Source organism: Thamnophis elegans, chromosome 10 (genome assembly GCF_009769535.1).
Source record: "Thamnophis elegans isolate rThaEle1 chromosome 10, rThaEle1.pri, whole genome shotgun sequence".
Taxonomy (NCBI): Eukaryota; Metazoa; Chordata; class Lepidosauria; order Squamata; family Colubridae; genus Thamnophis; species Thamnophis elegans.
The window spans coordinates 34,559,076-34,569,375 of NC_045550.1; the positions used below are offsets into that span (position 1 = coordinate 34,559,076).

Below are 10,300 nucleotides of genomic sequence, written 5' to 3' on the forward strand. Positions count from 1 at the left end.
CAGTCAGATCTGTCCATGAGAGTATCTAAATTTGGTGACAGTTACGGTCTAGGATCAGAATCTGAGCTTAATATAACACATGACTTTTGTTTGTTTGTTTCCTAGCATCAACATCTAAATAACTCCACTATTTGTTTGTAGGACCATTATGAATCACTGAGCAACTAGTATAATTGTACTGAAGCTATTACACACTTTTAAAGATGTTAGACAGTTACTAATTATGGGAAACCACTGGCTTTTTTGAGTCACACTGAAAATAGAAAGACAGAATTGAGAGGATTGCAGTTTTCTACATTTGAATTCTTTCATTTATAATGTGTAGTGACTATATAAAAAAGAAAGTATCTAAATTCACAAGCTTGTACTAAGTCATAGTATATTTGATTTGGTTTGGTTTGGAGGAACTAAATTAATTGAAGTCAATGACTAAAACATGTTTTTAGGGCAGGAGACTATGCATATAGATTTGTTGTAGCTTACTGATTGCAGTTTAGCATGAACAAGGCATCATTGTTTTTTTCTTCAATTTTCTGGCTTACGTATTGTTTGTTTTTGTGACTACCTAAGCCTCTACTGATCTACAGAGGAATTATGCAATAGCAGCTAAAAACTAGTGGAAAAAATCAGAAACTGTCAAAGAAGCTATAATTTCTTTGCTTATGTACAAAACAGTTTTAGATTGGATAAAACAAAATATACCTTAATATTTTATTTGAATAGGATTATTATATAAGATACACATTGTTTCTCTTCCATACGTGTAGCATTTTCCCCAAACCTTTGTACAATAACACAGCACTGTATGAATAAAGGAGGAGGTTCTCTCCTCATTTATTATTTTCAAGCACATCCAATCATCAAGTACTTTAACTGATGGATAAAACCATCCATCTACAGATTCGTGAAAACTCACCTCTTACCCCAAACTAGTTCTAATTAAGCAGAGTAACTGGTGGCTGTTTTTTACTCCAGGAAATTGTACTCATTTAATGGACAAATAAAGCCAGCAGAATCCACAAACTGCTTTAAGTTGCCATGAGTTAAAACCAGGGTGCATAAAAATCGATGGTTTAAAAAAATGGATGTTTAAAATTTAAATCAAATTTTTTAAATCAAATTTATTTTAATAAAATGCTTTTGGAATAAAAAATTATCTAAGAGTTTTCTATTTAAAATACATTAATAATTTAGTTTATTCAGTATGAAATGGAGCTTAGTTATGTACCCTAAGGTTTTGTATATTCTGCAATATTGGCACTGTCCGTAAGTCAACAGAGGGTCATAGGAAGAGCTACTGCTCAGCATCTATTACAGAGGCATAGAATCAAGATCACGTGAAGTATTAGTGCAACTTTAGAAAACCCTAGTAAGACCACACCTGAAATACTGCAACCAATTTTGATCACCTGTTCTGACCCCCACCTTGCTCGTTCAGAAACGACAGCCACAAACAGCTTGCAAATGAATGTCTTTATCAGTCCTGGCTTTTGCTAGCTGCGAGCCCAAAATAAACATGGATAAATTCTCTGGCAAAAAGTTAAACAGCAAATGCAAAAACAAACTCTCACAGCAAACCAGGTTTATATAAAGCAAATCACTTATTCAAGTGCTTCTTCTCGATGATTGCACACAAACCGAGACTTGACTAGGACAGGCACGGAGGGAATGTTGACTTCTGCAACTAGGGCGTGGCACCACCAGTCTTTTATCGCAGCAGGAGATCCTTAACGAGCCACAGCTGCTTGTTATCTTCTCCTGTGAGCATCCTGAAACCACTCACAGGAGCTTTCTGTGTCAGAGTCTGATAGCAGCTCCAAAGGCTCCTACCGAGCCACAACAGTCACCATACTACAAAAAGCTGTTGAGACTTTGGAAAAAGTTCAGAGAAGAGCAACTAAGATGATCAAAGGTCTGGAGACTAAACCATATGAAAAATGGCTGCAGGTTTTGGGTCGGTCCAGTCTAAAGAAAAGAAGAATTAGGGGTGACCTGATAGCAATATTCCAGTATTTGAGGGGCTACCACCAAGAAGAGAGGGTCAAATTTTTCTCCAAAGCAGGACAAGAACTAGTGGTTGGAAAGTAACCAAAAAGAGAAGCACCCTGGAATTAAGGAGAAACTTCCTAACAGTGAGGAAATTTAACCACTGGAATAGTTTGCTTGTGGGTGCTTCATCACTGGAAGTTTTTAAGAAGAAACTGGACAAACACTTGTCTGAGGTGGTATAGGTTCTCCCGCTTGAGCAGGTGGCTGGACTAGAAAACCTCCAAGGTCCTTTCCAGATTCTATTCCATTTCTATTGCAAACTTTATGTTGGCACACTTTTCTGCCAGCTAAAGGACCAGTAGTGGCCTGAACTTCAACATCTAATTTTTAATTGCATTTTTGCATTATCCCAAACATTAACTTATTTTAGCATTGACAAAAAACTTAAAATTTGTATAAGATACTCCAACATGCAGATTTACAATGTGATTCTTATATTTTAAAATATTTTTGCAACGTTCACAAATATTTTATTTACTTTGCTTCGTCTGTTTTTGTTTTACATTGTACTTGCAAAAATAATACTTTGGGGGGGGGGAGGGAGGGAGAATAAGTCAAATTTATTATAGCCATAAACATTTTAATGCTAAAATCACATTTGTACTGAATACCTGAAATATTTCCCCTCCTTTAAAACTACTGACGCACTTTGCTCATTAGGAATAAGTTCACTCAAGCAGGGAAAAAACTCTTATAAAACCAAAACCAAACCAAGGTCAACTCATAGCTTTCAGGACTCTTATTCATTGTCTTATTCTACATTTTAAAGCAGTGTTTCTCAACCTTGGCGACTTTAAGTCCTGTGGACTTCAACTCCTAGAATTCCCCAGCCAGCGCAGTTGCGCTGGCTGGGGAATTCTGGGAGTTGAAGTCCACAGAACTTAAAGTCGCCAAGGTTGAGAAACACTGTTCTAAAGTTATAGATATATTTATATACCTATTCCTTGCAATTAATAGATTATATTTAAAATACAATAAAAATATGTAATTTTTAAATAGCCAAGGTAAGGGAAATGCAAAACACAATGAAATTTTATATCAATTTCAAAAGTATTTTCTTTTTTTCTTTTTTCGCCAGTGTGGAGAATTGGCTGCTGCAAATACTGCCTTTTGTAGCATGCTTTGGCGGCAGAGAGACAGATGAACCAAGGATTGCTAGAAAATCTGGATCAGAACAGAGGAAACTCAAAAGCCTGGTCATGCCACAGATGAATTGGAATTTGCTCCAAATTATCCATTTCCACCTGATCCATATTTCTGCTGAATCTAATACTAATTACCTGCTTAGAACAATCAAAATTAGAACACAGAAAATTTACAAGAGTCCACTCTATGTCTTTATATTTCCTGCCTTAAGACCTCTCTGATGCAGTTATGTCTACAAACTGATATTTTTTATTAAAAATTTGAAAGAAAATAAAACAAGTGAAAAATCTCACACACGTTTTGCTCACCTTTAATCATTATTGTACTAAATAGCTTATGGGGATGAACGAAGACTTATTTACTGAATTCCTGATTAAAGTTAGACTGAAGTTTAGACTGAATTCCAATTCCACTATTCTAACCAAGATTGTTAGAATGCAGTATTGCAGGCTAACTCTGCTCACTCTCCCAGTTTGATCCTCACCAGCTCAAGGTTGACTTAGCCTTCCATCCTTCCAAGGTCATTAAAATGGGAATCCAGACTGTTGGGACAATATACTAATTCTGTAAATCGCTTAGAAAAGGCTGTAAAGCACTATGAAGTGTTATATAAGTGCTATTACTATAGAATAGCTAAGCCAATATCCAGAGACCCTTCATCTTGGTTTGGTTATACTGGCTCTGGTCTTGTAATCTTGGAAGTTTTACTGGACTCATAGCTTGTTGTTCCTGAACCTGTGACTTGGAGCAGCAAATACACCTATGGGAGACATTTCTGTAACAGGAAGCTTTGCTTTCTGTACAAACTGCCTCATCACATTGCATTGGATAATTATAATTTATGCTACATGGAGTTGTTCTTCAAGACTATTTAGAAGCTTTAGTTGACATTAGTTTGAGTAATTATGGGAAAACCACTGCTGTGGAAATTGCACTGATTGGCAGTTGACTTCTGGGTACAATTCAGTTATTATCTTTAAAACCTCTGTGGCTCAGACTTGGATATCTTCATTCTTCTCAGAAATGAGCTTGCCCATACAGTAAGATGTAGTAGAAAGGATTTGTGGGAAATCTCAAACCTAGAGAGATGCCTACAGGAACCTTGTGCTTGAACTTTCTTAGTGATGGCACTCTGCCTTTTAACTCAGATACTTAGACGACCCTCTCCCTATTATGTTTTCAAAAATCCACGAAAGCATAACTTTTCAAAGAACTATTTGCAATGCCTGAATATTTTGCTTTACAGGTAGTGACACATTATGCCTAATGGGTGTTATGATTATGTTACTGATTTTCTATGTCTTGTTTATTTATTTGATTTCTATAGCCATCCATCTTAGCAAACAACCCTGGGCCACTCAGTGCTTTTAGTTTTATGTAGTTAATTGTAAACCAATGCAGCTTGAGAAATGGAGCTGCATATAAGCTAAATAAATAGGCAACTATTTATTTATAGCTTAAACTAAACTTCATGAATAGCTAAATAAGATAAATTGTATAAATTATTTGGTTTACTTGTTTACCAATTGACTAAATTTAATATAAAATATGTATTATTTGCATATATCAAATCAAAAATTACTTAAAGCAAAATATAACTTGATGTTTAGGACAAAAAGAGAAGAATCACAAAATGTAAATTCAAATAAGATCTTTTATGCTCCTCCAGGGTAGTTTTGCACTATAATTAAGTATTTATTTTATTTATTTATTTATTTTATTTACTTATCAAACTTACTTATCAAACTTAAAGAGCCCATCCCCCTCATACATATGGAGACAAACAATATCATCTGAGGATAGTTTTCTTACTATTTTCACACTAAGAAATTGATATCAGGCTTAAGTATGTCATCTTTTTGTTGCTACTGACAATTTGTAATTTGAAAGAACAAAACATGCATGTGAAAATGGGGCAGGACTACAAATTTATTGGTTTACAAGGTTGAAAAGCCCAGGAAATGTTTTAGCATGATAATACAACTGAGAGAGAAGGTAGGTGAATATGTGTGCCTTCATTTAGAATCCTGCATGTTTTCCACTGCTTTGTAATCCCAGAGGTTTCCTGGAAAGTCCCTACAGGACTTAACGGTGTGGTTTCTTTTACTGGGACTCAGTAACCCTACTTTAGCTGCCTAAGGGATTTATCATTTTAACATTTTAGTACTGCATATTACTTATTATTTTGTTTTACCATGATGACTATAATATTTTCAATTAATTCAACCACACTTTGGGACTATATTTAGAAGAATGAACAAATTCTAAAGAATAAGTAACAAAGGTTACATAATAAGTTACCTAACAGGTAATAAAGAAAAGGCACTGCTATAAACTTCTGGTTTGGTTCAATGTAGCTCAACAAAAAAAAAGTCTATTTTCTACCAGGAAATGGGGAAGGACTGGAATCACGTTCCAGATTGGTAGAAAAAAGATTTTAAGCTTAAATTCTTAAGACCAGAAGAATTGCACTGTAGGGTATTGAAAAAAAATGGTATCACAGAATGCTTGTATATTATCTTTCAGAAATCCTCAAGCACTGGTGAAGTACCAATTGCTCCCAATTTCAACAAATGGAAATTTGAAGATCCAGCAAACTACAATTAGTATGACACTTCTATTTAGGAAGACTCTATAATGGATCATAGAGAGAGATGCACAAACCTTTTAAAACAATACAATAATCAGAAGTTAGCATGCATTTATCAAGACAGTTTAAACTAGCTTTTTCCATAGACTTTTGGGCCAGGATAAGCAGTTCTTAATTTGAAGACAATGTATATTTCTGTTCCAGTCACTATTTTATTGTTTAGGATGGGTCCCCAACCCTCGGTCCGTGGACCAGCACTGTTCCCCAGCATGTGAAAAACTAGGCCACGCAAACAATCTGCGGGATGCAGGCAGCATGTTAAAACTATGGCCCCTCTGGTCCACGGAAAAATTTGTCTCCACGGAACCAGTCCCTGGTGCCCAAAAGATCAGGAGCCACTGGTTTAGGACATTTTAATGATAACTGTTGTCTTTTGCATTGCTTGGTTTTTTTTTTCTTTCCTTGCTTCTATACCACTTAAAATCAGAGTATCTTAACTGGACATCATATAAATGCTTCAAATAAATACATTTTGACTGTATCAAAGTACATTACAGAAGATGGCACTCTGATTTGCAAGCTTGAGGGCTGCATGGTATGAAAATTCATACTCAAAGTGCTCACTAGTGGTACATTGTCAAATTGAGCAGGGATATATCAAGTGGAATGCTAGAAGAATCAGTTCTTCATTTTAAAGTATTTTTTAACGAATAACATGACAGGTGTATCAAATTTGCTGATGACACAAATATTCTAGATGCAATAAAATGCAAAATTATTTTCAGCAGTTAGAGAAATAAGCTGAAACTAATGTAACTATACCTTTATTCCTTCTAGAAACAAACCAAATGCATAATTACTAGATGAGGATACTGACTTGGAAATGGTACTTGTGGAAAAAAAGTCTTGGGATAGTATTTGATTACCTATTTACTATAAGGCACTGTGTGATGTGTCTCCAAAAAAGGCAAATTTTATTCTAAGCTGCACCAACAGAAGAACAATTCTAAATCACAAAAATAATTTCATTTTCCTCTTAATAGAGCAGTTTGACAGTGGAATTAATTACCAAGAAAGGGGCCTGGCTTTCACAAATTACATCAACTTCCTACAAAAACAAACCGATTCAGAATAGAAGTAAACATCATTTAAATGATATTGGTCACGAAAGGCTATCTAAATCACAAGTGTCAAACTCGCGACATCACATTGCCGTCTCGTGACGTTTTTCCCATTCACAGAGCTGGGGTGGGCGTGGTGCTGCACATAACACATGTGGCCATGGACCGCTAGTTTGACATTCCTAGTCAAAAGAGAAAATTCCCAATTCACATAATGCTTGAATAGGCTTACAAAATCAAGTTAATAAAATCAAGTTTTTCTGTATCTGCATAAACATCCCTGAATTTTCAAGCAAGACTGGAATGCATATCTGAAAACCTACCATTATTCTTTATGACAATTATCTCCTATCTTCCAGGCACCATAGCTGTTATTATTAAAATTACTGTATATCAATTTGTCTCTTAATTATGTCCATCAAGCCACAAATTGCATTTCTTCTAGTAAATGCAAGGTAATGTTAATATTCTTCCTGGCACTTAAGTACTTGCAATGTAATCATGTTTAGTGGGTGGTTTTTCTTAAACCAGAGTAAGCAACCTGAAACCCACAACCAAAATGAAAAAATGCTCCTGCAAATAATCAGCCTAGACTGCCTACAACAGTGATCTACAGTATTCCTTATCAGAGAGTCATCTTCGCAGAGGAAGAAAGGAAAATAAATCGGCTGGCAGAAGGAGAAAGAAAAGAACTTTAAATTTTGGACAATAAGCAATATACATAACTGCCAGGCTTGTATTTCAATGCAATCTCAAATTCAGTGAACATATGCAACCTAAGAAAAAAACTAATTTACTCAAGGCTCTGATATTGTAATGAGAAGTATTACAATGAACTCTTAAGATTTGGAAAGAGAGAACATAACTGACCCAAGCAACTTCCTCTTCCTCATTTAAGATTTAAGATCAAAGGATTACCCAGAAAAATACCAACTGTCAACAGGAAGGGCCTGGCTTTGGTCAGTTGTAGAGTTGACACAGCAATAATCTTTCTTAATTAAATAACACTGTTAATTTCATCTAATTTCCAAAAAGATTAGTGAGAATTTGGCAATTTATACACAACACCCAGATTTTCAAACTGTATTTTTATTACAGAACTATTGTTGCCTCTTCCTGGAAAAAGAAAAACTGGAAACAGCTGGCGAATAGCTTTTGTAAGAAGAGTGCTAAACATCACAACGTGAAAGCTATTTTAAAATCACACACAATAGCACTCTGATGTGAAATATCCTCTCACATAATGCCATTATCTGAATAAAAACAATAAATGTTACTAATCATTAAATCACTGTAATCATTAAAACAGAAGGGGTTGACTCTCACCTTCCAGGGCTATGGTGCAATAAAAGATGATTCGCATTCTTCACAACATGGCATGCCCAAAAACTGATAACATCTTTTTTTTCACAAAGCCCAAGGTTTTTTTTAAAAACACTAATAGTTTTGTTAAGCATGCCACAGCCCTGTTTCTAACCTCCTTCTTCATCTCAACTGATTGCGAGGTGACTAAACTTCACATGATCGCTTGAAAAAGAGAGCAGAAGCCTTCTGCCTCTGTGCTTACTACTCTTGCAATTTTTTTAAATGAAGACGTCAGACACACATCTTTGTCTTCTTACTACCGTTCTACTATGCTTGCAATGAAGAAATGAAAAAAAAAGGCCATGCTTTACCAGGGAGTTAAATATTATTTGGGGAGGAGAAAAAGGAGGAGAGGAGGACTACATACACCCACGTACACACACCTCCGATGGCGCCACAATCTTTTTGAGCCCAATGCATCTACGAAAGAATAAAATACAGCTTTGTGGCGTCGGGGGGGTGGGTGGGTTCCTTATTTATTTTATTTTATTTTTCGTTTTGTTAAATCTCGTCTCTCTGGGACGGTTTGCGGGACCTACAGCCAAATAGTAAATATAGATCAGCTGTCCGGAAAAAATTCCCAAGAGCAGCCCAGCAGGCAGACTTTTTCAAAGGCGAACGTGTTCCGCCCCGAGTCGCCTTCCCCGGGGTGCTCCCTCTTCACTAACGAGCCCAGCCGAACAGCACTAGGCACGACGGCAGGGAAAGGCGACGGATTGCCCTTCTCACCAAACCGGTGATTTCACTCTCCGGCCAACCGCCTCTGGTTTCAGCCACTTACCTACTCAAGCGCGGGTAGAAGCGGCAATCGAACTCGCTTCCTGTTTCTTCTATCCGCGGTGGCGGCTTTTCCTGCTCAGCTCCGTCGCCGGTAACACGTAATTTACCTGCTGGGAAACGAAGCCTGTTACTCCTCTAATGCAGGCACCCGCGGGGGGAGGAAAGCAATGGTGGCGCCGGTGGCGAACATTACCTAGGAAACAGCTTCCCACCAGCCCCTTCTCGCTCTCGCCGCTCTCTCCGCCTTCCAGTTCACCTCAGCCAATCTCATGAAAGAAGTTCACTCTCTGCAACACGTACTTTCGTTTTCTTCTCGCATTATTCTCCGGGTTTGTTACACCCCCATGAAGAGTGAGAGTTCCGCTTGGGAGGTTCGATCCGTCGCAGGCCAGATACGTCCCCGCCGCAGCGCGCTGCGGAGAGAAAGGACGACTCTGTTTTCCTTCGCTTCGGGCTGTAGCCGAGGAAACACTGAACCGATTCCGCCGAGGAGGCATCGCGTAGCTTTTGGGGGTTGTGGTGGGTGGTGGGAGGGGCGGAAAGGCTGGAGTAGGTTGCCTTGGCTGTGTTCCCACGACCGGCTAAACCGTGTTTATTGTTTACTCAGTCATTGTTGAGGTTGCGCAAGTAACCCCTACGCTAAAATGTGGCTGGCAACTTTATGACTCAGGGTGTTCTGCGAACAAAGCCACTGAGTTAATGTAGACATTGAACTCGATCCCATACAAAATTGCATATCTGTTTACTCAGTTCAGTATAATTACAAAGTATGCCTTAAATTTGTAGTTGGTAAAAGACTGGGCTTGGCAATGATTCTTGGGAGAAATATCCTCCCCCCCCCCCTCTCCAGTTTGGAAAAATGCCTGCTAAATTTTGCCAGATTTAAGATCATAGTTACTTTTAAAAGATTTAAGTCTTTTATTTAGATCAAATCTGATGTTGATTTAGGAAAACTTGGGCTCCTTTTTGTTTTTCATCATTTTAATCTTGCTTTACACAAAATTGTTTTACTTGCTGTTGTCATATTCAATCAAATTTCTGTGTAATTGATTAAAGTTTGTATGAAATATAGATGTTAAGGTCTATCCTTTATAGTGTCATCTTTGGAATTTGATATCTATACCTGTGAATTTGGGGTCAAATGGTTTGAATTTCAGGCTTTACTTTTGCTGTTTCCTTAGACTTACCGGATATAAGTCTAAAGTACCTTAAGACTTAAGGTACTAAGTTTGTCAAAAAATGGGGACCC

At 37.2% G+C, this 10,300-nt stretch overlaps 1 protein-coding gene across 1 annotated transcript in view; it reads right to left on the reverse strand.

The window, feature by feature from the left end:
* The window catches only part of PIK3CB (phosphatidylinositol-4,5-bisphosphate 3-kinase catalytic subunit beta), an 81,876-nt gene extending 71,810 nt beyond the window's left edge, over positions 1-10,066 (reverse strand). Inside the window, 2 exon segments of the mRNA XM_032225669.1 lie at positions 9,053-9,158; positions 9,245-10,066. The gene's annotated coding sequence lies outside the window, so the exon portion shown is untranslated.
* Positions 10,067-10,300: the final 234 nt, after the last annotated feature.